Source organism: Calypte anna, chromosome 2 (assembly GCF_003957555.1).
Source record: "Calypte anna isolate BGI_N300 chromosome 2, bCalAnn1_v1.p, whole genome shotgun sequence".
In the NCBI taxonomy this organism is placed as follows: Eukaryota; Metazoa; Chordata; class Aves; order Apodiformes; family Trochilidae; genus Calypte; species Calypte anna.
The window spans coordinates 36,409,264-36,436,609 of record NC_044245.1 but is presented as its reverse complement, the minus strand read 5'-3'; the positions used below and the strand labels follow the sequence as shown (position 1 = coordinate 36,436,609).

At 34.9% G+C, this 27,346-nt stretch overlaps 1 protein-coding gene across 4 annotated transcripts in view; it reads left to right on the top strand.

The window, feature by feature from the left end:
* The window catches only part of TBC1D5 (TBC1 domain family member 5), a 308,217-nt gene that overhangs the window by 38,308 nt on the left and 242,563 nt on the right, over positions 1–27,346 (top strand). For 2 of the 4 annotated variants that reach the window (XM_030445412.1, XM_030445408.1), the window contains exon 3: positions 19,679–19,834. The exons of 1 other annotated variant lie outside the window; for it this stretch is intronic. The gene's annotated coding sequence lies outside the window, so the exon portion shown is untranslated. The remainder of the gene's footprint in view (positions 1–19,678; positions 19,835–27,346) is intronic. One more of the 4 variants, XM_030445409.1, reaches the window with a different exon arrangement.

Genomic DNA, 27,346 nt, shown 5'->3' with positions numbered 1-27,346 from the left:
ATTCTTTTAGATTCATGATTGTTTTAGAACATCCCTTGTCATAGTGATAAAAATAATCAAGCTTTGTGACAGTATCATTCTCTGGAAAATTTTGGCATATTGTGTTCAGCTTGTGCTTGGTTGCAGAAGATGTTAATCTGTCTTTTAAATTAGAAAAGAAATATCCTGAGGTACAGTAAAACTGGAATACAGATGTTACAGTTTTAATAAAAGGAATAAATGATGTCTGAGAAACACAAGGTGATGAATTGCTTTCAAATAAAAAAAAATCTTAAGTTTTCTGTACTGGTGAAAAAAATGTCTGTTGTTAAAAGTAGTGTGAGAACATTTGTATGTCAGCAATTTTGGACTTGTATTTCATACTGTACTTTTCTCTGTATTGAGACTAATGATGAGAAAAAGGGTAAGGCATTTTTGTTATGGCCAATTTATTTCATTTCAGACTGTATTATCATTTGGTGAAAGCCCTATTGATTAGCCTTCATAGCCTTACAGAGCTTTTCTTCTAAGCACTTAAAGTTTGAGTTGTCTCAGTCCCATAGGACTGAAAGAAAGCTGTTAGTACCATGAAATTCTACTTCTATGTTTCCAACAGCTTCAAACCTCTTCTTGGAACACAAAATATTAGCACATTAATGTTATTAACCCCTTTAGTACAAAACGCTTTTGGAACTAAAATTATTTTTATATCTTCAAAGTCTGGATTGTTTCTTCTTTGTGAGTACAGTTTCTTAAAGCTGAAAAATGTGTTGCTGTGCAACAAACAGATGCTGCTTTAACAATGCAATACATTATGTACCAAAAATGATCTTGGTTTTAATCATAGATGCTGATTTAATGAGACAAGACTAGCTTACATCAAAAATGGATTTAGGGTGTGATTTTGTTTTCTCTGTGTTTTCTCTACATAATTAATAGAAATGTGGTACCTTATATATTCTGCTTTAAATTTGAAAGTGTACTTTGGTTTTATGCCATTTTATACTCCTGTTTTCTAATTCTGCCTGGTATAATTCTCTCCCCTTTTTTTTTTTTTTTTAAATCCTTTTTGTGATATAAACACAGGGGCATTAGTAGATCTTGTGTCTTTAATGTATTTCCTCAAAAAGTATTGCCTTTTTCAGAATAATTCTGTTCCTACATAATCTTTCAATTTTCCTTCTATCTCCTTTTTCATTTTTTTCTGAATATTTTGTGTCCAGTGTTTTCATCCTGCATTTACAATGTAGCACATGTAAGGTGCTTGTAACTAATATTAGTTTGTGGATCAGAAAAACAGTGCTAATCAATATCTTCAGACACTGTCAGTACTTTGTATCATGAGTACACACGTGTCCCCCCGGGAACATTTCACTGTTGATATCTCTTCAGGTTAAATTTCATTTTATTCTGCGGATATTTTGTAGCTCAACATTAGTTGCTAGCTCTAATCCTTCTATCACCATTGTAAATTTTGATTGACAATTTTACTTTTAGATAAAGTCAGATAATGCTGTGCTTTGGGGGGCAGGGGGGAAGTCTTCATATTGTGTTTTTAATTCCACTGAACCCAGCAGAGTTAAATGTAGTTTGGATGCACAGGGAAGAATTAATGATTGGAAGATACAGAGTTGGTAAATTATTTATTCTGGCCCTGAGGAAGCTGAAAAGCTGAGTGAAAGACTAATAAATCATTTGTGGTAGTGCTGGTTGTCACTTCCAATTATTTTAGACGGTTTTGTGATAAACTGCAGCACCTGCTAGATATCCCTGCACCATCCCTTGATGCTCACAGTGCAGCTTGTTCAGTCGATTATCAAAGGCAAATTTGTCTTAAGTTTCCTCAGGTTGGAAAGAGAATTACTTTTCTCAGTCTCCCCTTCCCTGTTTTAAAGCTCCATTTTCCCTGCATGCATGAAATAGATAAAATCTGTGCTGTATGTAGTGTTTCACTGACATAAGGTACATTCATGTATGGTCGATTGAGCCAGTGAGGAGCGGGATGAGGGGTGACGTGTCTGTGCGAGTGTAAACCTTCCCTTGAAAGACTGGCTTGCTTTCATCTTAGTGAGTAGCAGCTGTTTCTAAGGTATAAAAACTAGTATTCATCCTCTGGTATAGTGGATTGTGTTGGAAGTAATGCTGAAATTACAGAGGAGACTGGCTTGAGTATCAGTTGTCTTTGTCCCTTGTGAAACTTTGCTACTGCTTTTACTCAAAGTCTTTGTTTAAAATTATTACATGTACAGAGGCCCTGTTGATTCTCAGTGTGCGGTACTTGAATTAAATGGGTTAAGGCAGAGAAAAGTAGTTGAAAGACAGGAGAGAAGATACAGAAAGAGCAACAGTGATTTTCTAGAAAGAGAGAGAGCAAAATGTTGGGAAGATTAAGACCGTTGATAGAGAAAGAGTGAAAAGATGAATGGTGAAGGAAGAAAGAACTGGGATGGCTTAGTGTAAGGCAGCTGTTTCTTTATGCCACCTCACACAGAACAGTGTTGTTGGGCATTGTCTGATTTAGCTGCAGTCTGACTGCCCTTTTCTCTGAGACAAAGGAACCAAGCCTACCCTGAAAATATTTGTCTTTCCAAACTGAAGAAGTGGTAAAATGTAACGTCATTCTTTATGCATTACTTGCAAGCTTCCAAATTGGTCGTCTCAGAAAAGAGAGCTTTAGAAAGCTGAGCTCAAAGTTCTCTTTGTGTGTTGTCCGAAGAACAAGGAGGAGGGAGCTCCCAGTTGTGCAAGCAATCATGTATTCTATTTCTGCTTATCCTGGGGAAAGGACTGCAAAAATGGAAAATTGCATTTGTGTTAAAAATTAGAGAGCATCAAGTTGTCTGCTTAAAGCTGTTGAGGTTCTCTTTCATGTCTTTCTTACTGGTGAAAGAATGCATCTTACAGTGAAAGGCTTGGTAGTAAATGTTGGCTACTATAACTTTAAAAGTTGCATAGTAACTTTTTGTTCTTGTTTGTTATCTTTCTGATCTAATTCATACAAATAACACTGAAGTCTAAACACCCTGGATGAATACACTCTACAACTCCAAATCTTGGAAAGTAAAAATCCAAGGTTTTTTTAAATATGTATTTCTGTTTTTCTATAAAGGGGTCCCAGCTTAGAATTTTAAGTGAAATCTCTGTTGCAGGAAGTGATGGTATTTTGACTAGTTCAAGAAAAATCAGAAGTGACCATGCTGACTAAAATAGAATGAAAAGGGCTTTGCTTTCTTGCTCTCAATCTAGTTTGGTTAGAGACTTAATTTTTTGTTGTGCTTCTATAGGTCAGGAAAAAAAACCAATGGAAATACCAAGCGCAGTCACTCTTGGTGACTTCAGTACAGAGATCTGCAAAATTTCAGCTTTGGATGTCTAAACTTTAAGAAAGCTCCATAAATACAACTGTCCAGGTTCAAGAAAGTAGATACTAGGTGCCAGAGAAACATTTTAAGTTCTGTAAAGGGCTTCTTCTTCGGTTGTTTTGGAGGGCAGGGTTTTTGGCTCGATTGCCTGGAAATGTTTTTTTGGTAGCAGTGTCTGTTGTTTGAAAACACTGATGGCAGTACAGAAATTATTTATGTCCAGTTCAGATTGAGTTAAGTGAACAAAGCTAGAAGCAGGTAATATTTAGGTAATTTTATTTACAGGATAAGTGTGCTGGATACGTCTTAAGAGAATTTTGTTTTCAGAAGGCTTTTATTCTTAGGTTAAAGTAGAAAACCAAATCTTCCTGGTTTTCCTTTTGTTTTACAACTTTGCAAGTCACTGAACTCCCTCAATCAAAAGAACTGGAAAAATCAGATATGGTATTTAGTAGTCACTTGAGATTCTGTCACAGTCTGAGATGCTGATAAGTCATTGAGCAAACAAACTGTTTCCACATTTTCACCTATCTTTTCTTTATATCTTTATCATTGTGGCTTCTGAGAGCCACAGTGGTGGGCCAGACACACTCCTAACCTAGGCTAGTTTCTGCAGCCTGTCTGAAGAAAGACACTTAAGGAGAAGTTTGACAAGTCCGCAACATTATTTTCCATAAATGTTCCTCTGCCTTCTGGAGATCTGAAAAGCTTTTGAGTCAGGAGAATCAGTGTCTTTTTATCTAACAGCTCTCAGCTGTATTGTTTTGTGGTGTGCGTACACCCCCTCTCCCCCCCACACACACACTTCCATGGTTTTCTCTGTCCTGCAAAAAAGTGGTCACTTTCTGATTCTTCTGTGGCAGAGTCACATGGCTTGACTATAAACTCTTCGAAGAAGTAGCTCCTTTTGTTTGTTTTGGAAGTAACTTAATCTAATTTTCACTTTCTCCAGTTCAATAAGATGATAGCAGCAAACACGTAAAACCAGAGGTTTTTTCTTGTTGTTTTTATTTGAATTAATTTTAAAAAATAATTTTATACCCCAAAATGGATTGCTGTGATTTCAGTTTTATTCTTAAATATTTTTAGAAGGAGTAATAGTTAAATATCAGTGCCATGGTCTAACAACCGCAACGGTGGTTCAAGGGTTGGACTCGATGATCTCTGAGGTCCCTTCCAACCCAGCCAATTCTATGATTCTATGATTACAGGTCATGGATTAAATCTAGAATTCTTTACATCTTAGTTCAGATCTTAAAAAAAAAAAGAAAAAAGTGCTGAAGATTGGAAGCCTGGGTTATTACTACTTTTGGAAGTGAGCTAAAATGAGCTATCCACACATTTCTCCATCATGAATAAGCAGTTACCACTGTGGGTATTTCTTTGAGGAAGAATTTGTTTCCTGGACACTGTTAGAAAGACTCTCTAGTCTTGTGGTGTGGCACCAGTCCAGGCTTCGAGACATGTGTTTCAATTATTATACTTTGCTTTCTGTCAATAAGTGTTTTAATTTTTGGTTGCTCTTTTGTTTTTTAGTCTTTCAGAAAAGCCACCTTAGCTAATAGGGAATGGGGAACTAACGGCTGTTCTGATGGGCCTCTGTGTTTAATGGTGGAACTGAAATACAGGGATAATTTCTCCATAGTTTTATCAGTACTGGAATTTGTGGATGCCCATGGATCTTTCCAGTGTAATGATCAACCTTGGACACTTTTGTTGACCATTGCCTTAAAAAGACCATATTCTGTCAAAGGCACTGATTGGGTTGCCTTGGTAGATCTGAGTATCTAGACTTCCACCTGACTTTCCTGTTTGTTTTCTCTAAATCCTTCCATCTTGCTGCATGGTGTTGACAATAGATCTCTTTTGGGGTATTCTCAGAAATAACAACAATCAGACTGAGGACAAAGTAATTTCTTAGTTTTTCTCTCTAAATATTTAGAAGGTGAAATTTCAGAAATGAAGATTATTAGATAGTATTTAAACAATAATTAAGGATACTAAATATAAAATTGTGACTAATACTCTTTTTTGGAAGCTGAAATTTACTTCTTCAGTCCAGAACATTATAGACAGCAGTGGCTACTGTTACCTCTTTTCAGTTTGGTTTTATCTAGGTATTAACACTACATATTTTCAGACCTAGCAGCTACTGTTTCATAGTAGAAATCAGTCTGATTAATGTAACCAGCAACTGGAAAAACATAAATTTACTCCTTAACTAAGTCTTGATGAAAATGCATGTAATGAGATGTATTTTTTTTTAAAGTCTGTGTTGCTACATATCTATCCATTGTGGATTCACCTGGGGGCAAAGAGGTGCAAGATATGGGCATTTGATTTATAACTTCCTCATTCAGGCTTACTTACTTGTCTGATGCATAAACAGTAAAATAGTAATTTTAAGGCATGTGGCATATTTTGGTTTTCTGTCTCTGTATCAGCTCTGCTGTTTGCTGAATTGTTCTTTGAAAGGATGCTTTCTTTTACTAAACTTGAGTTGAAATTTGGTTTGGATTAAATCTAGGACAGCTCTGTCACATTTAATACTTGACTGAAGAATGAGGCTTTGACTTCCAGCCATTATGTTCCATAGGTAATTCTGTATTTGTTTGGTCTAAAGATGGACCACCTCAGGGTACAGTTCTTCAGCATGACCTGTTGGGAAAATACTTGGTTTCCTAACAAGAAGTCTGGGAATTGTGAAGGAAAAGATCAGGGCAATTAGGAATCAGTCTTGAATTTTAGTTCATGTAAATAGCTTCTGTGCTGTTCTTGGTTTGGCTTGGTATTCTGAGCCTTGCAGCTACCTGAACTTGTGTAATTTTTAATGCAGTGGGAGACCTCATGTAAAATCATTGATAGTCTTTGTGATTCACGTGAAGGTAATAATCCAAATAAGATTTTTCATCCTAGCTACAAAAGCACAGGTTTGTGACTGCTTAATAAGTTCTGTTTTAGAGGTGTGTAAACTGCTTGTTAGGTTTGAGTGTGAATTGCTGTAGTTAGAAGAGGAAGAATTTCACATTGCCCAACTTTAGAGCCTGACATTGGTGACTCTGCTAATTGTAATAGAGCTGTGGAACTGTTTTGTTCCAGATGGAACTTTAATCTGGCTTCTGATTGAGCTGAGTGTCCTTGTAGAGTCTCCTAGCATCTGCTTTAGAAAAGTATATAACATTATTCAAAATTTGTACCAAATTAAACCACCCTAAGGCTATAATTCAATTTTTCTTTATTGAGAAATGTATTGTCAACAACTTTATGCCACAGAATAAAATCTGCACTAAATCTTTTTTTTTTTTTTTTTTTTTTTTTTTTAAAAACTATCAGCTGGTCATTTAGATTATTTTGATCGAATTCCCAAGTTCTTCAAGTTTACCTTGCCAATTGAAAGTTTCTGTTAAGGAGCTTCAAATATGTTTTTGCTTTTTTTGTTTTCCAATGAAAGGAGGTGAGCTTAAATGGATGCTTTCTTGCAATAATGATTTGGTTGTGTTTTCATTTATAAAATAGCAACAGTTTCATGATTCCATGAAATTTCTGTGAATAAGGTTTGAGATACCTAGTTTGTATGTGGCTTGTAAAGTAAAAAAAAAATAACCCCACATTAAAAATACTGAAATATGCCATTTCCCATTTCTCATGTACCTTGAACAGAAGTATCTGAGACATTTTTTATTTTGTATTCTCTGAAGTCAGCCATGTTTAATTACAGTTTTTATTTTAAAATCTTCCTCTCAAGCTCAGTATAACTGCTGTTTTGAATACAAGTTCTTTTATTAAAGATAGGTCAGCATAGCAGATTGGTGCAGTTTTTGTGTTAATATGTGATTTGTGAAGTGCTCTCTAGCTTAAGTAGATGTGCTGGAAAAGATGAAGGTGGTGTTACCAGCAAGATCAAGGTCTGAAGCTCTGAGTGTATCAGTTGTCTGATGAAGTATTTCTCAGCCTTACAATGTCACACAGAGGCACAGAATGTTAAGGTCTTGCCCCTTAGTACAGTCTACCCCAAACATCAAATGGGAATCACAAAGAATTTGAACTGAGTGTTGAAAACTCATGAAATGGGTCTATTTAACTTGTGATTTTTCTTTTTTACTTTTTTATATTTTTCCATGCTCCTGCTTAATCTGTTGCAGAAAGTTCACTGAAACCCACTGATGTGACCTTCAGCATCAGAAATTTGCTGCTTCTGCTGCTGAGAAGCATGGTGAAGTCAGGAGCCTGTCTTCCTCAGGTTATGTGTATGCAAAGTGATTCCAGTTTTATTGCAGCTTCTGATAGAGTTGATGGGCAATTTGTTATTTGCTTAAGGGTAATTTTACTGAAATGTGCAGAGACCTCTCTTTTCCAGAAAGTATCTGTGGAAGAGAGAAAGAAAGAGAGGAAGAAAGGTCCTAACTATCTACAGCTACTGTGTTGTTTTGGAATGTGCTGTGTGCAATTCTGGTTTTTGTTGGACTGATTCAGGATGCAAAATAGTCAGTTAAACCTGATCTTTTAGTTAAAACTTTTAGCAACCACGTAATGAGGTGTGATGCAGCCATATACATTCATGGTAATGTTCAGTAAATGTTCTTATTTTAATTCTGGGAATGAACAAATTTCAAAAGGACAGATTTATCGTCAGTTGAAATTGTGATCATCTGTCTGTCACCACTTACTGTCTACCAGGGCTATATTATTTTGTTCTCTCTTTTATTTTTTTTTTCCCCCCTCTTTTGTTGCTGAGTGGAAGGATAGTAAACACTCATCCAAGTTCAGTCCAGTAAATGGTAGAATAGGTGTTAAGTCCACCTATAGTCCCCTCTTCCTATTCTAGTTGTTCACATCACAAGCGTGTGTTCTGGAGGAGGGCAGTGACAAGAAGGAAGTGGGATATCTCGTTGGGTCAGTCTCCTGTTAGAACACCTTAAATCAGCATTAAACAGTCATGCATTCACTGGAGTGTATAGAATTTGCAACATTTTTGTGATTTCCTTCCTTACACTTCAAGAAGGCTCATTTGTGTGTTGACAAGAGACAATAGTTACGAAATGAGAGTATACATGAGAGAGAGAGACAATTGCCAAATCAGTCTCTCTGGTATCTTAATGCCATCAGCTTCTACTGAAGTCTGAAAATGTGTTACCAAATCACTCAGTTTCTTGAAAGCAGCTTTAAAAGTAAATACCATCACACAGCCTTCACCAGTACAGCATTAGGAAAAACCCCAAACTAACAGAGCATCAAGCAGATACCTCAGAATACAGTGTTACTAAATATTCCATCTCTAAGGTTAGATAAAGTCTTCCACATTTTATATTTCAGTAACTATGGAATTTTCAGAATTCTTCCATCTAACTCTTACAAAACCCGATCATTGCTTTGTGACTCAACTGTTCACTTGTAGACTCTCAGATTTCTGTTGATTTTTATGTGTAGAAAATGGTTATAGTCTGTTAATATTACTTTGCAGGTGTATATCTGTTTTTTAAAAGACTGAATATAAAGGAGGTCTTGCCTTTAGTCACAAACAAAAATACAATATTCTAACTTTTTTAAAGCACCACATGACAAGTTTCAGTCTCCACAGAATAAGAATTTTATGACGGTTCTTTCTACTTAGTCATCTGCTGACATGAAAATGAAAAATAAAGCATGGAGCAAAATAAACCATAAGAAACGTGAGGTGTGAGAACATGGCCTGCCTTCAGAAAGTCACTGTTTCCCTTTTTTTTCTCTTATGTGAGACAATTTTTTTGTAGCTAGCATGTGTCATCAAATATGTACTGGAATCCCCAGGATGCTGGTGGTTTCCCCTTCAACTGGTCAGCTGCAGAGCTGACACTGTTTCAGTGCCTGTGTGATATTTGCACGGGTATACCAAAAGGAGTCAGAGGTCAGTGCATAGTCTTTTTAGACTGTTTGCCAATCTAAATTATTATTTTGCATAGTTTAAATGCTATGTGGAGATGTGGAAAATGTAACAGGCTATTTTATCTGAGTTTCTAGCCATTGATTATTAATAAGTTTAATTTATCTCCACTAAAATGAAATGAAACTGCATAAATACATACCTGATAAATAAAGACATGTTATGCTAGAATGAGGTTGTTAAAATCAGAAAGGAAAGGGGATTAAATAAAGTGAAAATATTTAACTCGCAGATATTTGAATTTCAGTGTAACTTGTGTTTGTTAAAGGCAGATATGTTTGTCATTCTGATGAAGATGCATTTCTTCATACCTTACTGTTGACAGAACCTCACCTACTTTTCCCATTTATTATGGTAACAGTCTACCAGATGTCATATGTCACAGTCTAGTGAAGTTGTCTCTGCCTATTACTACTTTATATATAATACACATTGTTGTATTTCTTACCTTAATTTAGGAATTGTAATATGCTCTTTGGCATCCCCTGTTTTATGATGAAAAGAATAGAGTCAAGCTATTTAAAATACCTGAAAGCAGTTTTAGAAACAATAGGCTATTTTCTTCCCAATTTAAGTACCTTTGTGTTAACGTATGCCTTCATTTGGATGGATAACCTGAATCTCATAAAAATGGTCACACACCTTAAAACATTTGTCAGTGATGACTTACTATATGTAGCTGTGTTGTGCCATGCAACTTTTTTGAAAATTACTGGTTTCATTTGATAGATACATAGGCAAATGCTAATAAGAGGAATAAAACTGCAAATTATGTGCTACAGATATCTGTATTAGTGAGAGTAACAGAGGTTGTAACTCCGTACTTAAAACATAAACCTGGCAAATACTGTTTTTAAAGTTAAGTTGTAATCTAGGACAGGGCAATCTCTTGTATACATGTACAGATAGGCACAGAGTCAAAGCAGGTGTTGGCAGAGATGCAGCAGTAAGATCAAGAAGCTGGCTTTTTCACAGCCTTTGAGCTTTAGCAGCACAGACCTTCACCACTCATCATTCAAGTTGTGTAGTATTGTGCATCCTTGTGCATTAAAACCGTGTTGAATACACACCCTACTTGTGATCATACGAGTATCAGGTTGCAGAAGAGTTTTAAAAAGAAGTAGAGCTACTTGGAAGCACAGCCAAATTTCATTCCTTTTTTTTTTTTTTTTTTTTTTTTGGCAATTAGTGAACTAGAACTTGTCAATTTTATTTATTTCCATACAAAGCTTTTTGCTTAAAAGGTTCATTGCTTCAGAAGAACAAATTTTATAAAAATGAGAGCAGCATTCACTTTGCATTATGTACTAAAGTAATTCTACCTTTGCTTTCTTGCATTTTGTTTTTGTGTTTGGTTTTGTGTTTTTTTTTCTTCTGTGTATTAAATTAAGGTAAAAGTTCCTCCCTGGTTGTTTGTATCTGTGTGTGCTTACATTATAAAATCTACAGAAAAATTCCAGACAAGACATTGTTTCTCTTTCAAAATCAATATTAAACGTAAAGGTTTTTCTTTGTCCAGAGCAACAGCAAGAACATGCAATTTATGTAGTTTTATTTCATATATTTTACCATGGAATTGCTGGTGCATAAGTCTAACAATTTAATGAAAGTGATTTTTTTTCTTCTACAGTAGTATTTTAGGTGAAAATCTGAGTTCTAATTTCCCTTTAAAAAAAAAGTACTTAAATGTTATTTGTATGTCTTTGAAAGACATAAAATTTTTCAAGTGATTGTATTTTACTTTCGAAACGAAAGCAAAGGAGTAAATTATAAAGTTTTATCTGTAAAAGTCAAACAAGATTTAAGCTTTGTAAGAAAGAAGTTTGTATAAAATAACTGATTTCTTAGGTTTTTTCCTCCCACCTCCTCAAATGAAATGGCGTAGAGAGCAAAAAGCATTCCTGTTAACAGTTTGGTTATGCTGAGCAAAACCAGGACTTGATACATGGAAAGGAGCCTTTTATTCAGCCTTAAGTTAGGAAAACTTTTCTAAGTGAGCAAAGCCTATGAGACTTAGAAAATATTCTACCTTTCTATAGAAAACACAGCTGTAGTATTTAAACTAAGGCATCAAACAAGAATATCTTCAAGCTAATAGAGCAAATACGGAATAGTTGATGTGTTGCCTGTATTTCAGTGCTTAGACATGTTTTGAGGATTTAATCACTTTCTTTAGTCTTTACCTTTTCAAAATGCAGCAGCTAGTTTGATTAAAGGTGAAAGAAAGAACCCTCAGTTTTCTCTCCATTAAGTCTGTAATGCCAAGTAGATATATATATTAAACTATTTATAAAACTGTAAATCTGAAATAGAAGAAGCAGCTGATATAGTATTTAGATTTTTACTGTAAAGTTTTGGGTTAGACTTGCAGTTTCTTTCTGTCTTCTAGAGCTTTTTTTTAATCTTGTGATGGTAATATGACAACATAATTTTGAATTCTATCAAAATTCCAATTATAGTCAAACTTATTGACTGTGTTATGAATCTTGCTCAATTCTTTATCCAGATGTGTTTTAAAAAAACACCAGTAGTACTTACGATTGGTGAAAATTTGCAACACGCTCAGCACTTAAATTTGCTAATATTTAAATTAGAAGAATATGCTTTTTTAAGTAGAATGATTAACTTTATATAAAATGAGCAATTATTTTCAATTGTTTATTTCTGCCATTTTTCCAAAAATTACTTAATCATATTTCATATTTGATAAGTTTGTCTGCAGCTTACCACTTGGGGTATGTGTTTGTGGCTTACCATTTGTTTCTCTGCAGCAGTATCACTTCAGCTTTGAATCCAAGGAAGGAAGAGATTTACAGATGTATTAAAAAAATATATAAAAATCTTACATTCTTTCTGCACTAATTCACTTTCAATTGATTGGGCCAGGTATACAAAAATGAGAACAATGACTTTACATGCAAACTGATATTAACCTGTAGATGAGGTTAATTTGATAATGCATTTACATTTTAAAAAAACACCTGAATTTTAACCTTTACTAAATAAAATATGCAATTCACAGAATATTACCATTGTAATTCATACAAAAATATATTTCATGCAGTAATGAAGCCAGCAGATCTACATTTAATTTCTTTTAAAATAATACATAATCTCTGGACAACTTTAACTGATAATAGGTATAATCTCTCAGATGTTGTGTAATTTTATTAATTACATCTGTAGTAATTCCTTTGCCATATCAAAGTGGGCTCAACTACAGGGAGTTACGCTTTGCTGCAGTAGTGATTGCCTCTTGAGCAGAACTCTAGCCTTACCAGTTCCTGACAGCTGCAAGCCAGCCTCTGGGCATCTTGCTAAATTTTCAAATGTAATTATACAGTAGACTTCCTTTAACAAATTCTGTGTTCCCAGCTATAATTATAACAGCTCTTCTTGCCTCTAGCCTGTTCCTTATCTTACAACCCACCTACATTTCTCCCATTGCTGGCTAGTGTTATCCAGTACAGCTGATGGATCTAGAAAAGCAGAGCTTACTCTCTCTGTCCTCTCCAGGCTGATTTCATCAGTACAGAATTTCTTCTGATCCAGTGTATTGAACTGATGTGTCCCATAAAGCTGAAGATTGTTTCCTAATTTTAAGCAGAGTTTACATTTAGCCAGGACGCTTTCATTTTGCAAATAATTTTTAATTGTTATTACAGGACATAAGGTAAGGAATTATTAAGAGAGATCCAGGAAGTGTCTGTAGAAGCCAGCACAGCACAGGGAAAGGAGGCCTTCTGAGGATTTGTTTTGGTGTCATGCAATTCAGGGTAAAATTTCTTTAACTGTACTTTTTGTTCATTAGGTTTGCTCATTTGTTCATTAGCTGTTCATACTCCTTTTAAGGAGGACACACATGTAACATGAAAGTAAAAATTATCAGTAATGCAGTTTTTCTTATGTGAAATGCTAGGTCATTTTATCCAAAGAACAATGAACAGGAAAAGTTATCCATAGATGTGCTTAATCTAGGATTGGCTCATATAAAAAAAAATTAAAAGCAAGGGAAGCTGATGTGACGGTTTTGAATATGGGAGTCTGAAGACAGGAGGTGAGAGAGCTTATGCTGTTGGGGACTGACAGAGGCAGGTTCTGTTTTCCTCAGTCTCTTGCTGCAGTTGGCTGTGGAAGGTGGACTGAAATTGGAGAAATATATTTCTTGGAAGATCACAGATTACCACATTTTACAATCTTTCCATGTTCCTGCAGCAGAATCAAGTACTTTGATCAAACCTTTTCTTGAGTAGCTTCAGTGAGTGAAATACCCCAGCACTTCACCTGCACCTTTCTAAGAATTATAATGTGGCAGGGGGTGGACTTGGATCTCCAGAGTTTCCTTCCAGCCCTTGCCATTCTATGATTCTGTGATAACCAGCATAGTAAGAGATGGAAAAGTGATTATCAGCTCATTACATGTATGTGCATATCTGTACACACATATGCATCACATAGCCGACCTATTTTAGGAGATGTGCTTTTGAAAGATACTTCTGATCTGTATTCCTCTCTGTCCGTTTATTCCCTGTGTAATGTTTCACTGCTTCTCTGTTTTGTGTTCATGTCTCTTTTCTAAATGTGGCACTTAAGATTTGTCTCTATTGGATCACTTTGCATTCCAAAAGCAGTTGGAAATCTGATCCCATCCTCTGAGGTGCTGGTAGTTTCTCCCAGCATTGTATTATCTGCTGATTTTTTAAGCACACTACCATTGAGTCATAGGATTGATTGTTATGAAGATACCAGACAGAAACAGATCCAAAGAGATGTGTAGAATCCATTTGAAATTTATACCCGGTTTGACAGAGATGTTGAAATTCTCTTTTTAGGAATCAGCTACTCTCTGATGTCAGTGATTTCTGTGTCCAGCTTTTGGTGTTTATGCCTACATTGCATTTTGTAATATTGGCATTGACTGCAGGACATGTTTAAAGTCTCTGACCTCAAGCTTTTATCATGTCTACTGTTAACCTCTCATCATAAAGCCAGTTAACCCCTTTTCAATGAAGTAATTCACTGAAGATGAGTTTGAACGAATCTGTATTTTTTTAATTTATCTTCTTGAATCTGGTTATTTAATACTTGGGTCTAAAATTCTTTTCAGACTGTAATGGCAGATGGAATATGTAGGTGGGACTGAACTGCCCCAGTAGGACAGAAGGAGACTCGCTCTCAAGTTTTGTTTGGTTGGGGTTTTTTTATTCTTTTTTTTTCCCCTCCTTTTCTACCTTTCTTTTTTTTTTTTTTCTTCTCATTTTCTTTATTTATAATCTTGGAAATAATGAGACCACAAATCCAACTCTGTAATGTCTTCCTGCATAATTTTCAGCCCGACTCTCTTCAGACTTTTGTTTCATTCTTTTGTTACATTATTTCCTTTCCTTAGCAATGATGTGTGTTTCTTGTATCATTGTAGTTCTCATTGATCACTTGTACAGGACATTAATGGAAACTCTTTTTGTAGAAGTACAAGGTGATAGAATGCGTAGAAGGAATTTTCTTTAGTTTTGCTTGTTTTGTGACTTCAGAGAGGAACAGTCGTGTGTACTGTGGGTACCATCAGAAAATTCTTTCATCACATCTGACATACTAGATGGATTTGGAGTAAACAGGCCAGTTCCAAAGAGAAGTAGGATCAAAATTTTGCTTATGAGAACAGCAGACCATTAAAATGGGGTGGGGAAAAGATTGAATTAGGACATGGGAGACTCTGTCCCAAATTGTTCCATCAAAACAGCTTATGAAAATCCTTCTGTCCGGAATGACTGTGACTTTGGTAATTGGTCTGATGACCCCTTAGTTGCCTTTTCTTGGTGTTTAATAAATTTGTGCATAACCACTTAAAACCCATCATTTATGTGTCGTTCACTTGTTCTTTTTGTATATTGCAAGATGGAGAATTTTACAGTAAAATAAAATTATAGAACTAGGAGCAGTGGAAGCAGTGTGGGCTTTTTTCAGGTCTGTCACAGGAGCCAGGCCCTCTTGCCCACCAACAGGGAATGAGGCCAGAATGTTTATACCAATTAATATTGTCTCCTTAAAATTCAATTTTATCTTTTTTATCTTTTACCTTTCGGTTTGCTTTATAGGTCACTTAATTTTTCTCTTTTCTGTAGTATGAGTTAAGAACCAGAATATTGCTGAACATGCTAAAATAGATGTATATTTTTTTAAAGTTGGCATTTAGGCAGACAAAGAATCATGCGTAATGCTGCTGTGATGATAAATAGTATTATAATTGATTGCTGATAGAAACCCTTAAAATACATTTTTATGGTTGAAATGTACTTCGGATAAGCAGTGTTCAGTTTGCCTATTAAAATAATTTACTGTATACCATGAGTTTTTTTAGTATTAAGGAAGCAGGACTTTTCCAACAACAGTAATTGGTTGACACTGCTTGACCTTAATGCAAAGCTACAGTATTTAATGAACAAATAGAGGGAATAAAGTTTTGATAAATAAGGCAATTTTCATGAAACCTTTAGAAATATTCTTGTAGTCTTTTCCTGTTAGATTGACGGTTTCTCCTTTTGTGAAAAGAATAAGTGAATAATTTAGGGCTATATTTCATTTTTTCAGATCTTCATTCTGTCATATAAATAATAGACAGTGAAATGCAGCAGCTCCTGTATTCATAGACTCAATAGACCTAAACAAGTGTGTATCTTACTCACCTTCTACCATCTTAAATACTCTTTTGTGAATATATATACCTGAGAAGCAGTGCAGAAGTAGGACATTCCTTCAATTACCAAATGCCGTATTTTACAGATGTCACATATGCTAATTTTAAACAAATTGATCTTAAAATACTTTCAGTACAGCCTATTGTCAGTTTCAGTATTTTCAGTTTTTAATTCTGGTACAGAGAATGGACTTGTAAAAAAAACAACCAAAACCCAGCAACAATAAAAAAAAAACAAAACAAAGCCAAAAAACCCACCGACAAACAGAAAAACCCAACCTTCTCAATCTTGATTCTTCTTCTCTTGAGAATCATATGTATATGCATATGTATGTAAAATAGTTGGAATATCAGTGTAATTTTTATGATTTGCTACATTCATTCTCAGCTATGTAATTTCTTTTTGAGGAAGAACCAAGAAAAGCAAGATTAAGCTTGTTTCTTTTCTTTATTTCCACTCTCCCCTTTATTAAGTTGCTGTAATGTATGTTGAAGGGATAGTGAAGTAAGGCTTACTGGAAAAAAAGTGGCAAAGCACTGGAATTCTTTCATATTCTAAATGTATCAAGCTGGAGCATAGCTTTAGGACTAGTGGAAGCATAGAGACTCCCTTGGAAAGTATGTACTACTGTGCCTATTTTGTTGCCTGCAAAATGCATCTTTCCTAAATTCTTTCTGTTTGGAATTTTAATTTAAATTTTTATTTTCTTTGTGATACCTGCCTCTTTTAACATTGGGTTATTCAAGTTGTTAGGAATATCTGAAAAATTAAGAAAAGCTCTTTATTCATATTTCGAAGACTATTTTCTTTAAATAAAGTTTGAGAAGTCTGGCTGATGGTCTGTCTTTGCCGTGATGTTAGATTATGTAGGCCCCATGTAGGTTCCAGAAATGTCTGGTATGGATCTTTCAGAGAAAGTGAGCAGTCTACATGAGGATGTCATCAACTTTGCTAAAATGCAGGAAGTTTCTTTCCTGTTTTTGCTTACTGATAGCGTCAAGTTCGTGTATTCAATTTACTATCTCTCTTACTTTTCAAGGAAAACCAATCTATTTATCCTAGGTCATGTTATAAAATCTGAATATAATCCTGTATTCTCTTTTTCTCTTTTGAAATTATTTCAGTAACTTATTCATATGGTTTTGTTTTTGTGTTTTGTGTTGTTGTCCCCCCCACCCCCCTTCTTAATAGTCACTATAAGTCTGTCTTGATTTCATCTAGTCCAAAAGTGGGAAGACATGCTTTTTCCATTTTCCATACTCTATGCAACTGATTTATAACTCAGAGAACATGAATGCAGGGATAGAGACCATTCTGTTGTGGAACTTACTGCAAACCAGTATCTCAACTGTGTGAATGATGTGCAAATCATTGCGCTGTACTGGTATGAAATACACCATCATCACCTCTGTTCTCAGAACATACACAGAGTAGTATTTTTAATTCCTTTTGCAACATAAGCATTATTTAAGCCATTGGCTGGGGATATTTCTGTTGTTTCAGTAAGAATTTACAGGCATTCTATGTTAAATATGTTGATCTTTCTAAGCAAACCAACCAGTCGCTGACTGGATCCAGCTGAGACTGAACTGACTTGTGGTATCTGAGCAATACATTTGGTATTACTTATTGTTACTTTAGTACAAGACTGTAATCTCACTCTAGTAAGTCCTCTGCAAATATGTGTATTCACTCTTCTTTATTTGCAGGCTTTGTTTTAAGGCAGAAATGCAGGAAGTGGGGTATAAAAAGCAAAGGAAGGAAATAGAAAAGCAGAATAGGTAGGAAATGCAGAGGAGATACTTTGCTAATTGGTTTATATAAATGATGCTGATATTTGGTCAGTATGGCTTTTTTTGCTTAATTTGTTAACACCTATAGAAATTATAAAAAGCATTAGTTATGACAAATGTACTATGTAATCTGAAAATTGTATTTTGTCACATGTTTTAGTCACAAAATGTACTTGAAGTCAATTGTCCAAACATTCACTTAGCGTATTAATAAGTAATACAGGAATAATCTAAGCCCTTTTGAATTAGATATATTACATGTTGTTACAAAATCTAATGATAGGCTTAATAACTCAAAGTATGCTCTAGAATAAAAATGTATTCAAATGCTAGTATATTTCAACTAGGATGCTAATCCAAATTAAACCCCCACACCACTATTTTGCTGTAACTGTTTAATATACTGATGTGTAGACAACTGTATAAAATTTATTTTCTTAAAAAGAAGTCTTTAAATTTATTCCTTTAGAGTGAGTGTGTTTTCCATAGTTTATTTCTAAATGCAATTCAGTTTGTTTTGACAACAGTGGATGAGATTATAGGCAGAGTTTGCTCCTTGCAAAATCTGTGTCTTCAATGACTTTTTTAAAAAAAAAATATCTATTTTTAAATACCTATTTTAAAATATATCTATATATAGATAGATAGATATATATATAGATGGGCATGGTCTTAAATTGTGCCGGGGGAGGTTTAGGCTGGACATTAGAAAGAATTTCTTTATGGAGAGGGTGATCAAACATTGGAATGGGCTGCCCAGGGAAGTAGTGGATTCTCCATCCCTGGAGATATTTAAAAAGAGACTGGATGTGGCACTCAGTGCCATGGTCTGGTAACTGCAGTGGTAGTGGATCAAGGGTTGGACTTGGTGATCTCTGAGGTCCCTTCTAACCCAGCCAATTCTATAAATATCTATCTATATAAAATTTATCTATATAAAAATATCTATTAAAAAAAAAATATATCTATGTGGTTGTTTTCTTAGGTTTTCTGATGAAAACACTGTGGAAACAGAGAAAAGTAGCAGCTTTTCCAAAAGGGAAGATTCTGTATCTGATTCAGTGCTATTAGCTTTGCATAATTTTAGCAGGACAAAATATTTTAAAATAGCAGTGTATCCCATCCTCATGTGAATGAAGTTTAATTATCTCTCTTTAGCTGAAAGATTCTCCATAAACATGTTTCAACTGATTTTTTTAGTTATTTTTTAATTTCTGGATTTACAAGTGCTTTTTCAAACAGGTAAAACTGAGCTGATAAAAAGTAGCTAATCAGTTGCTGGAATTTGATTTATTTTTTTCTTAGATCCGCAGCCTTGAACATTTTTAGAGTGTTTATAGCCAGCTGTAGTGAGCTATTGAATTCTTCAAAACTTTTTATTTGCTTATTAATAATTAATTAATCAATGTCTACAAAATACATCTAATAATACCAAGTTACTGAAGTTCTCCCTTTAATTAATCAATGTCTACAAAATACATCTAATAATACCAAGTTACTGAAGTTCTCCCTTAAAATACACCTGGTTAAGAAGTTCATTCACAGGAGAAGGAATTGAAAATAATACTGAGAAATAGCCAAGATTTGCAGATTGATACAAATTTAATGTTGAATACTGAAGAAGTCTTCATAAAGCTCAAATTATTAGAGTTGTCTCTCTACCATATTGTCATCTTAAAAATTAGTGAAATGAACCACATGTACTTATCTTGCATGTGGTTTCCATTTCTCCTGTTTCCTGATTATATGAAATACTTACTTAACTTGAAAAAAATAAAACAAACTAGTTTCAGTCACTGGACTTTTTGTTCTATGGAAGTTTCCAGGAGAAATTCAGTGCCTTAGGTCACTTGAACCTGTTAGGTCGAACTGAAAATTAAAAATGTTTTTAGCATTGTTTCATGAAGCATCTTTTTTCTCCATCCAAAGGTAGATTTCTGAAGTCTGGTACCAGGAGTACGACTCCCAAATTCCTCATTGCTACTGGTGGCTGAGCCTTATCCCAACAGCACTTGAGTGTTGAATGTGCAGAGAATATCATTCTAAGGACAACTGTCTCCTTTCTGTTTGAGCACCTGCTATTATGTGAGTTCATTTTTCTATGTTGTTTTTCTTTTTTTAAAAAAAGTGTTTGTCTCATTTTCATCAGTGTCATAGTTAAAAATTTGCATTAAAAAAAAATGGTTTGTGATGACTTTCCTGTAGTTGCTAAAAATTACTTAAAAAAAAAAAAAAAAAAGAAAATCTGTTACTTTACAAGCATAGGTGCTTTTCTCCCCACTTAAAGTAGTAAAGTTTTAAAGGACAAGTGAAAATATTGGCTGCAGTGTTTGGTTTTAAAAGTGATGGATAAGTGTATTGAAGTCTGCTTTCCACAGGGCTGGTGAAACAGAGCATCAGTGGGAGCTTTTCTTTGCTTTCTTCCATAATATGCTTTAAGTCCCGACCTGGAGGGGCAATTTACTATCTAATTCAAACTTCGCCTTACATTAACAACATGGCAGTGTTTAGTAATGATACAGTGTTTGCTGTTAAAGACTTGCCAATTTTGCCTTAAATAGCTAGATTATATTACCTCAATTTGCCATGTTCCCTCTGTTTAGTTTCGAATTACCTTGCAAATGTTAAGGTGATACTCTTGAATTCTAGAAAGGAATTAGGAAGTTGAAATGCAAGCAATGTGGATATGAAGTACGAGTGTTGCTCTACAGAATAACACCAGTTCAGGGATTAAAGGTCAGGAAACTCATTTTAATAGGAACAATTCTTTGCTTTTATTGGCTTCTGGCACTGACTTTTGTTATCTGTCCTTTGTACTGCTCTGGATAATTTTAAAACCCTTGCTGATGTGATTTTTTAAGACATATGTGTGTTTGTGGTTTTTTATGTATAGTTTCTGTATCTTTCAGATGTATTTAGTGTTTTCCAGTGTTGCAATAAAGTACAGAACACTATGCAGTACATTAAAGAAATAGAGCCTATGCATCAGAACAATTTTCATGCCTCACTCAATTCTTAATGTAAATTAGTAGGAACATTGGTTATCCATTTGAGAAATTGAGTTGGTATAAAAATAAAAATGCACTTATGGTGTGTGGTGCTTTGTGTATCATCTTGGGAGTGTTTTGCTGTTTATCTGTCACTTGCATTAGAAAAAGCAGTCACTGGCTGCAGGTGATATTAAAAATTAAAGGTTAACCTCAATTTCTTTACTGACCAGACGTGGGGCAGAAAGTTCTTCTGGATGTGTGCCTGAATTTTGGAACTGTCAAAAAGAGCTGAAGAGTAAAGACTTACGCTTTTGGTGGCTCAGTCTTTTTGTGTGTTTGTGTGTGCTTATACAGTTTCACTGTTTCATTTTTTAGACTACTTAGATTAGATTATATCAAGATTATTTTTCATTGCGTCCAACTGCATCAGATTAAAAGAATACATGATAATGCTGTACTAAATAATTATAGTGAACTCATTGTACTTATATGCATAATTTGGGGAATGTGTTTTTATTTTGCTACTTAGAAAAATAGCTTTTTTTTTTCTATTGCTAGAGGATACGTGTCTTTCTGAAACTAGTTATTTTTGTTGAACATGGCTACAGCAGCTTTTTAATATTCTGGTTAGCTGAGTGTACATTCAATGTAAGGCAAGCTTCATACATTCATGAACAAGCCTAGGAGATCTTTAAGTATTCAGGGATTTCTCAAAGTTGGCTTCTACTCCACAGTGAATTCAGAGTGAGCCATATCTGGTACTGTAATGCTTCTTCCCTCCTTTCTCACTCGAGGAGTTGGAGGCAGCACACAGACCAGTGAGGAAGACTTACTTCAGGCAGCAGAGGTTTCCCTGTAACTTGCCAGATCTCTTTCATTTCCAAAGTAGGCATTATACTTGTTCAGTGGTGGATGGACCACGCTATGGCCAGGGGCAGGTCTTGATATCCGAGATGCAGACGTGAAGCTGTGGCTGCTGCTCTTACCTTCCCATTGATCTCTTCATTTTACTTGCCCATGCCTATAATAAGTGATCTGCTGCTGCTTGTTGGCTGCTGAGTGTAAATGAGGTGGGAAGAAAAGAAAAATGGAATTGCTTGCTCTGTCTTCATGGTTAAAATAAACAGCCAAAATGCACCTGTTTTTTTCCCCATCCCCCATTTGCTGAATGCTGAATTCCTCCTGTCCTTGGCTGTTTTTCCTCTTAAAGCTCTTCTTAGGAAAACAAGCAAACAGAAATTTCATTGAGGATAGAAATGTATATTGCTTTAGAAAAGAACATTTCAACTGACATTTTTGAGGAGCCCTAGTATTTCAGACACGTGTATAATTGTTTTAAAATTACTTGCTTCATAGGGAGTTTGATGCAGTTGTTTCATGACTCGTATGCTGTGTATTTTTCAGAGTTTGAATCACATCATGTTAAGAATTTTTGGCAGGAAAGTGATAGTGCTCATTTCATGTGTTTTACCTATTTCTAGTTTCTTTAACCATTGTTTAAGACCGATAATCTCTCTGAAGAAAAAATATTTTTAATGCCAGTCATTTCTTTTCTTGTACTTCGCTCATCTTGAAATCATTCCAGTCTACTCCAACACTGGAGTTTTGCTTGATACTTCCCAATTTCTTCTGTTTCAGATTTTTTTTTCATGTTGACATAATAATGAAACTGGTCAAACAGGTTTCACTATTGAAATAAGTACTTATGGCTTTGAACATAATTCCTTTGACTTCAGAAGTAATTATATCCCATATAATAGTTGATAATTGTTGGCTTGTAGCCTGGCTCTAAAGTCTCCATTTTTGGTTTATGAAACATCAAGAAACATGAACTGTGTTTTTCACAGGACATATCTCAGATAATTAAATACTGCAGAAAGTGGTTATAATTTGAAATTAAGTACTTTGTAAATAGAAACCTTTACAGGATTTTTTTTCTTACAGGCTCTTGAATAGGTGGCATTTTATGTTTTGTCACTTCCTTTAAGTTCGCAAACTTCTACAGCAGTCAAAAAAGCACTGTCTGGTGACTTGCAGTCATTTTACAGATGGCATCTTTTCTTAAACATTACAATAATCTGTGGCTTGTGGAGCAACTAAATTACCCATTTGTTACACTGTTATGTGGTGTATAGAGGTCATTGCACATCTGTATTTTAAGTCTTAAAAAAACCCTCCTTTTATTGCAGTGTTTCTGTTGTTGCTGTTTTTACAGTGTGAGTGGGTCCACACACCTATGTTTAATTGATGGCTGTATTGAAGAAGTCACTAAGAGAGAGAGAGAGAGAGATCCATCAGCCAAGGGCTTTTTTCTCAGGTATAGCAAAACTTGCAGGACACACAGCTTCAAGGGATGGAAGAACAGGTCCAGGATCAAGGATTATTTCGCAAAGCACTAAAACCAAGTTATATCAGTTCCCCAAAAAGGTACATAGTATCACCTCAGGACTAGTAATTCCCATGTCTTTATTTGCAGTAGCTTTTATATTGTCCTGGTGAGAAGTGCTGGGGTGTGTTATTAGCCCATTCTCTTCAGGCATCCTTTCTTCTCCCTTGGTACCATGTCAGGATTTATCCACTTGGTTAGCTGGCCCTCACTTGACAAAACTGGTCCTGATTCACAGTCTTTTTAGTTCAAGTTGCCTCTGGCAGTGGTCTCTGTCTTCTGCATCTGCCTTGCCTCTGCTCCCTGGCAGGCTGCCCCCTTTGCCTCCTGAGCCTCTGCTTGGACAGTGGAGCCCCAGCCAGGTCTGGTAGAGCTTCTTTTTAAATTCACAGTACTTGGTGCCTGATTTGTAGTTCATTTTCATTTCAACCAGGAAAGCAGCCCCACTAAGTGGAAATCACAGTACTAGGGGGGACCTTACTGACTCACTACTTGATGAGGTCCTGAAAGAATGATGGAGAAGGACATTTTGCCATGTCCTGTAGGGGTAGGACAAAGGGTCTTGAACTAGAAGAGGGTAGATGGAGATGAGGTATAAGGAAGACATTCTGTATGATACTAGTGGTAAGGCACTGGAACAGGTTGCCCAGAGAAGTTGTGGATAACCCATCCCTGGAAGTTATCGAGGCAGTTTGGATGGGGCTTTGAGCAGCCTGATGAAGTAGATGTCCCCTCTGCCCCTGGCTGAGGAGTTGGACTTAGGTGATCTTAAGAGGTCCTTTCCAATCCAAATGAGCTTATGATTCTACCTGAGGACAACAACTTTTTGGTTTGTGACCTGTTCAGTGTTATGTTTGTCTCATATGTACTTTTCATTATATGCTGTCTCTTCTGCAATTTGTTGACCAACTTTTCCAGAAGTGTTGTGGTGGTAAGGTTGTACTTCTTGAACCTAGTCAGAAAACTTATTCCTGTTTTGGTTTGGGGTTTTTGGTTTGTTTTTTCTTTCAGTATGAGGCAACTGCTAACTGAGATGATCCTAAATGCTGATCACAATTATGAGAGTATTCATGAATGTTGTTCTGAAAGAAGATTGTAATGCATTTTGTTGCCTTGAACTCTTAAAAGGTCAAAAAAAGCGATGCAAGTGACCCTTTTATCATAGATGTGACTGTCACAGATGTGGCTGTCACATGCAGCTTTCTCAGAGATGTTCAGAGTTGTGATAATGCTTCAGTAAAATTTTAAGGAAAAAAAAAGTATTTCTAAAAATTGGAAAAAAAAAAATTAGAGACAGTGATAACCAAATGCTCACTCATTTAAGACCCTCTACAGACTGCTAAGTGCTTTTTATTTCATTAATTCATATATTAAATATGTAACTTTACACATTTCTTTAAGATAATAGGAGCCACTGTGTCAGAAGTTATTCTTTATTATCAGTGCTCTGTAGTATTTGAAACTTAGGACTTGCCTTACTTCTTTTTTAAGGGGTTTGTAGATCAGTTGCAAGGATTTCTCTGTATTATAAATGTTGTTCAAAGTTTGTCTTGATACTTTAATCTAGATTATTTTAAAATCCCAGAAATATACTCTGAAGTGGAATCCAGGATGGAGCCAAGAAAAAGTTGTCATTCTCACATAACTATTTGGCAAAAGGAAGAGGGGAGCAGAAGGGACAAAAGGAAGAAAATGCTCATTTCTTTAGGTGAATGTATTCTTACCATAAAATGGAATAACAAAATGTAGATGAAGACACTTTTGCTTGGAGACATTCATACCATCTGACAGGAAAGTGAATTTAATGAATTTAAAATCCAGAAGCAACAGTATTCTTCTCTGAGTAAGTGGTAGAGAGACCTTAATTATCCACTGCTCTTGAAAGCACAGATTATACTTAGTTTCTTTTTTGGTCATTTAGATGAAGATTGTTAAAGATAAAATAAAGGAGTACTTTCTGAATTTTCATACTATTACTGAGTTTTCTTATTATTTCAAATACTTGAAACAAACAGGAATGTAGTGAAGGTTTTGGTTTTTTATTAAAAAAAAAAAAAACAAAAAACCAACTGGTAAAGTCACAGAGGATCTTCTATTGGATTTTGGCTTGAAAACTTTTAAAAAGACATTTACTTTCTAAATGTAGGTTTTGACAAAAACAAGGGAAATTAATAAAATGCTGAAGTTGTGAATCAGTAGTTTTTTCTTGTCAGGATTTAGTGCTCCAGTTGAGGATATTTTATATTGTGAAACTTTGCCCCAGATGAATAGTGACCAATTAGTTATATATCTATATACATTTAATGTGTTAAGTGCATTTTGATGAATGAAGTATAAATATTGAATGAATTTGTGGTTATTTTTTTGTGCACAAAAATTTATAATGTGTTGAGAGGAAACAATCATGTTTTCATTTATTTCAGCATTTAGGGGGTTAGTAGAGAAATTCTCAAAAAAAAGTCTTTTTCTTCAGAAATATTTCAAAGATCATATATTGTAATTATCATAAAAAGGATGAAAGTTAGCAAACCAAAAGAGGAAAGGTCTAATATTCAGCAAGTTTCTTAATTACTGATATGGACTTGATTTTACACTGCACAGGGATCTGCCTCATGCTCCTACCAAACTACCAGTGCAGCTTTTGTAACATACCAGATAGTAATTTTGTGATGTAATGCTTTCTTGAATATATGGTTAATAGGCAAACTTAAAATGCAAGAGCTTGAAACACAGAAGAATTCATGTGCAGACTTCTTTGAAGACTTGTGGTAAAAACAGTGTAGAGGACTTTACCAATATTGAAATATTTTTTGGTATCTTTTTTATTGTGACCATTTAAATTTTTTTAGTTGAGGCTGAGGCTAGTTTAAAATGCCAAATTTTCTTTTTTGAAGGTTTTGCTGTTAAGAGTCCCACAGAATAACCGCCCCTTTTCACAGTATTTGTAGGGTGCTGAGAAGAAGGAATTCCTGTTTGGGACCCATCATTTGCATTGATGCAGAAGTAATACCCTTACTGACTTCCATTATGCCAAGCACTCAGCAGAAAATCAGGAAAGTCAGTACTTTACACAGAAAATAAGTCGGTTAAAGTAATTGTGATACTTAGTGGAGGAGATATTTTCATGGTTTGGGTCATTGTCCAAGTCCATACATTATTCACTTGCCAAATTGGAACATAAAGTTTAATGTTGTTTTTTTTTCTAATTTGTGTTAAATTCATTTTTACTACATGGTACAAAGCTAAGAGTGGCCAGAAAAATCACTGTTCTTGAAAGAGTTTATCTTTGCATGTTTACACAGTTTATGCATTTCAGGTTGAGTCTTATAATGACTACATGTTGAATAACAAAAAACAGTACACATAAACAGCAGTCTCATTGTACATGGGACTGATTTTTTTGAGTCAGATTAACATGTTATTGAAGGAAATACCTGACCATCACAGTAAAATCCTGACAAAGTATATTTAGAAATAGTGGTTTTGTATGTAAGTGTATATATGTTAAGATAGTTGAATGTTCTTCCTAACCAAGAAGTTGCTTTTCTACTCTGAAAATCTTTAAAAATTTTTCTAGCCATTTGGTGGAGCAATAGCTTAGTTAATGAAAATTAATATTTTGGAGTTTTTCATTCTTGTGTAACATCTGTAAACAAGTTCCCAAATTCTACATGTGATTCTGTAATTAACACAGTGTTTCCATGGCATTTTGTCACTGAATAGAAAAAAATACTGTTTATAAGATGGGCAAAAAAGTAATTTTCATCAGCAGTACAGTTGTTTGATTTTGGTGGGGCTAAAATATATGCTATCATTGTGAAATCTGGTTTTCATAACCTTCTTACAAACTCCTCTGGTATATGCACTTGGAATGAGCACTGAGGTGTAATCCAGCACCTTGTTTTTACAGAGGTAAGATAAATTTAGCAACACAGCATTTTTTTCCTTGTACAGATTTGCACCTCTCTGATTACAGCACTTAATCTCTTAATTTTTCGTTGGTGTTTTCTCTCCAGGTAATGTACAGTGAATGATGAAAGAGTAATAAAGTATTCATTGAAACTAAGAATTACAGTATTTGCAAATGTAAAATCATAATTTACATAAATGTTACAGTCAAGAACATTATGAATGTAAATATGCCTTCATCTATTCTTAGTCTTATAATGCCATTCATTGTCCAGTGGGAGATGAAAAGTGATGTTGAGGCTGCTGTTTAAC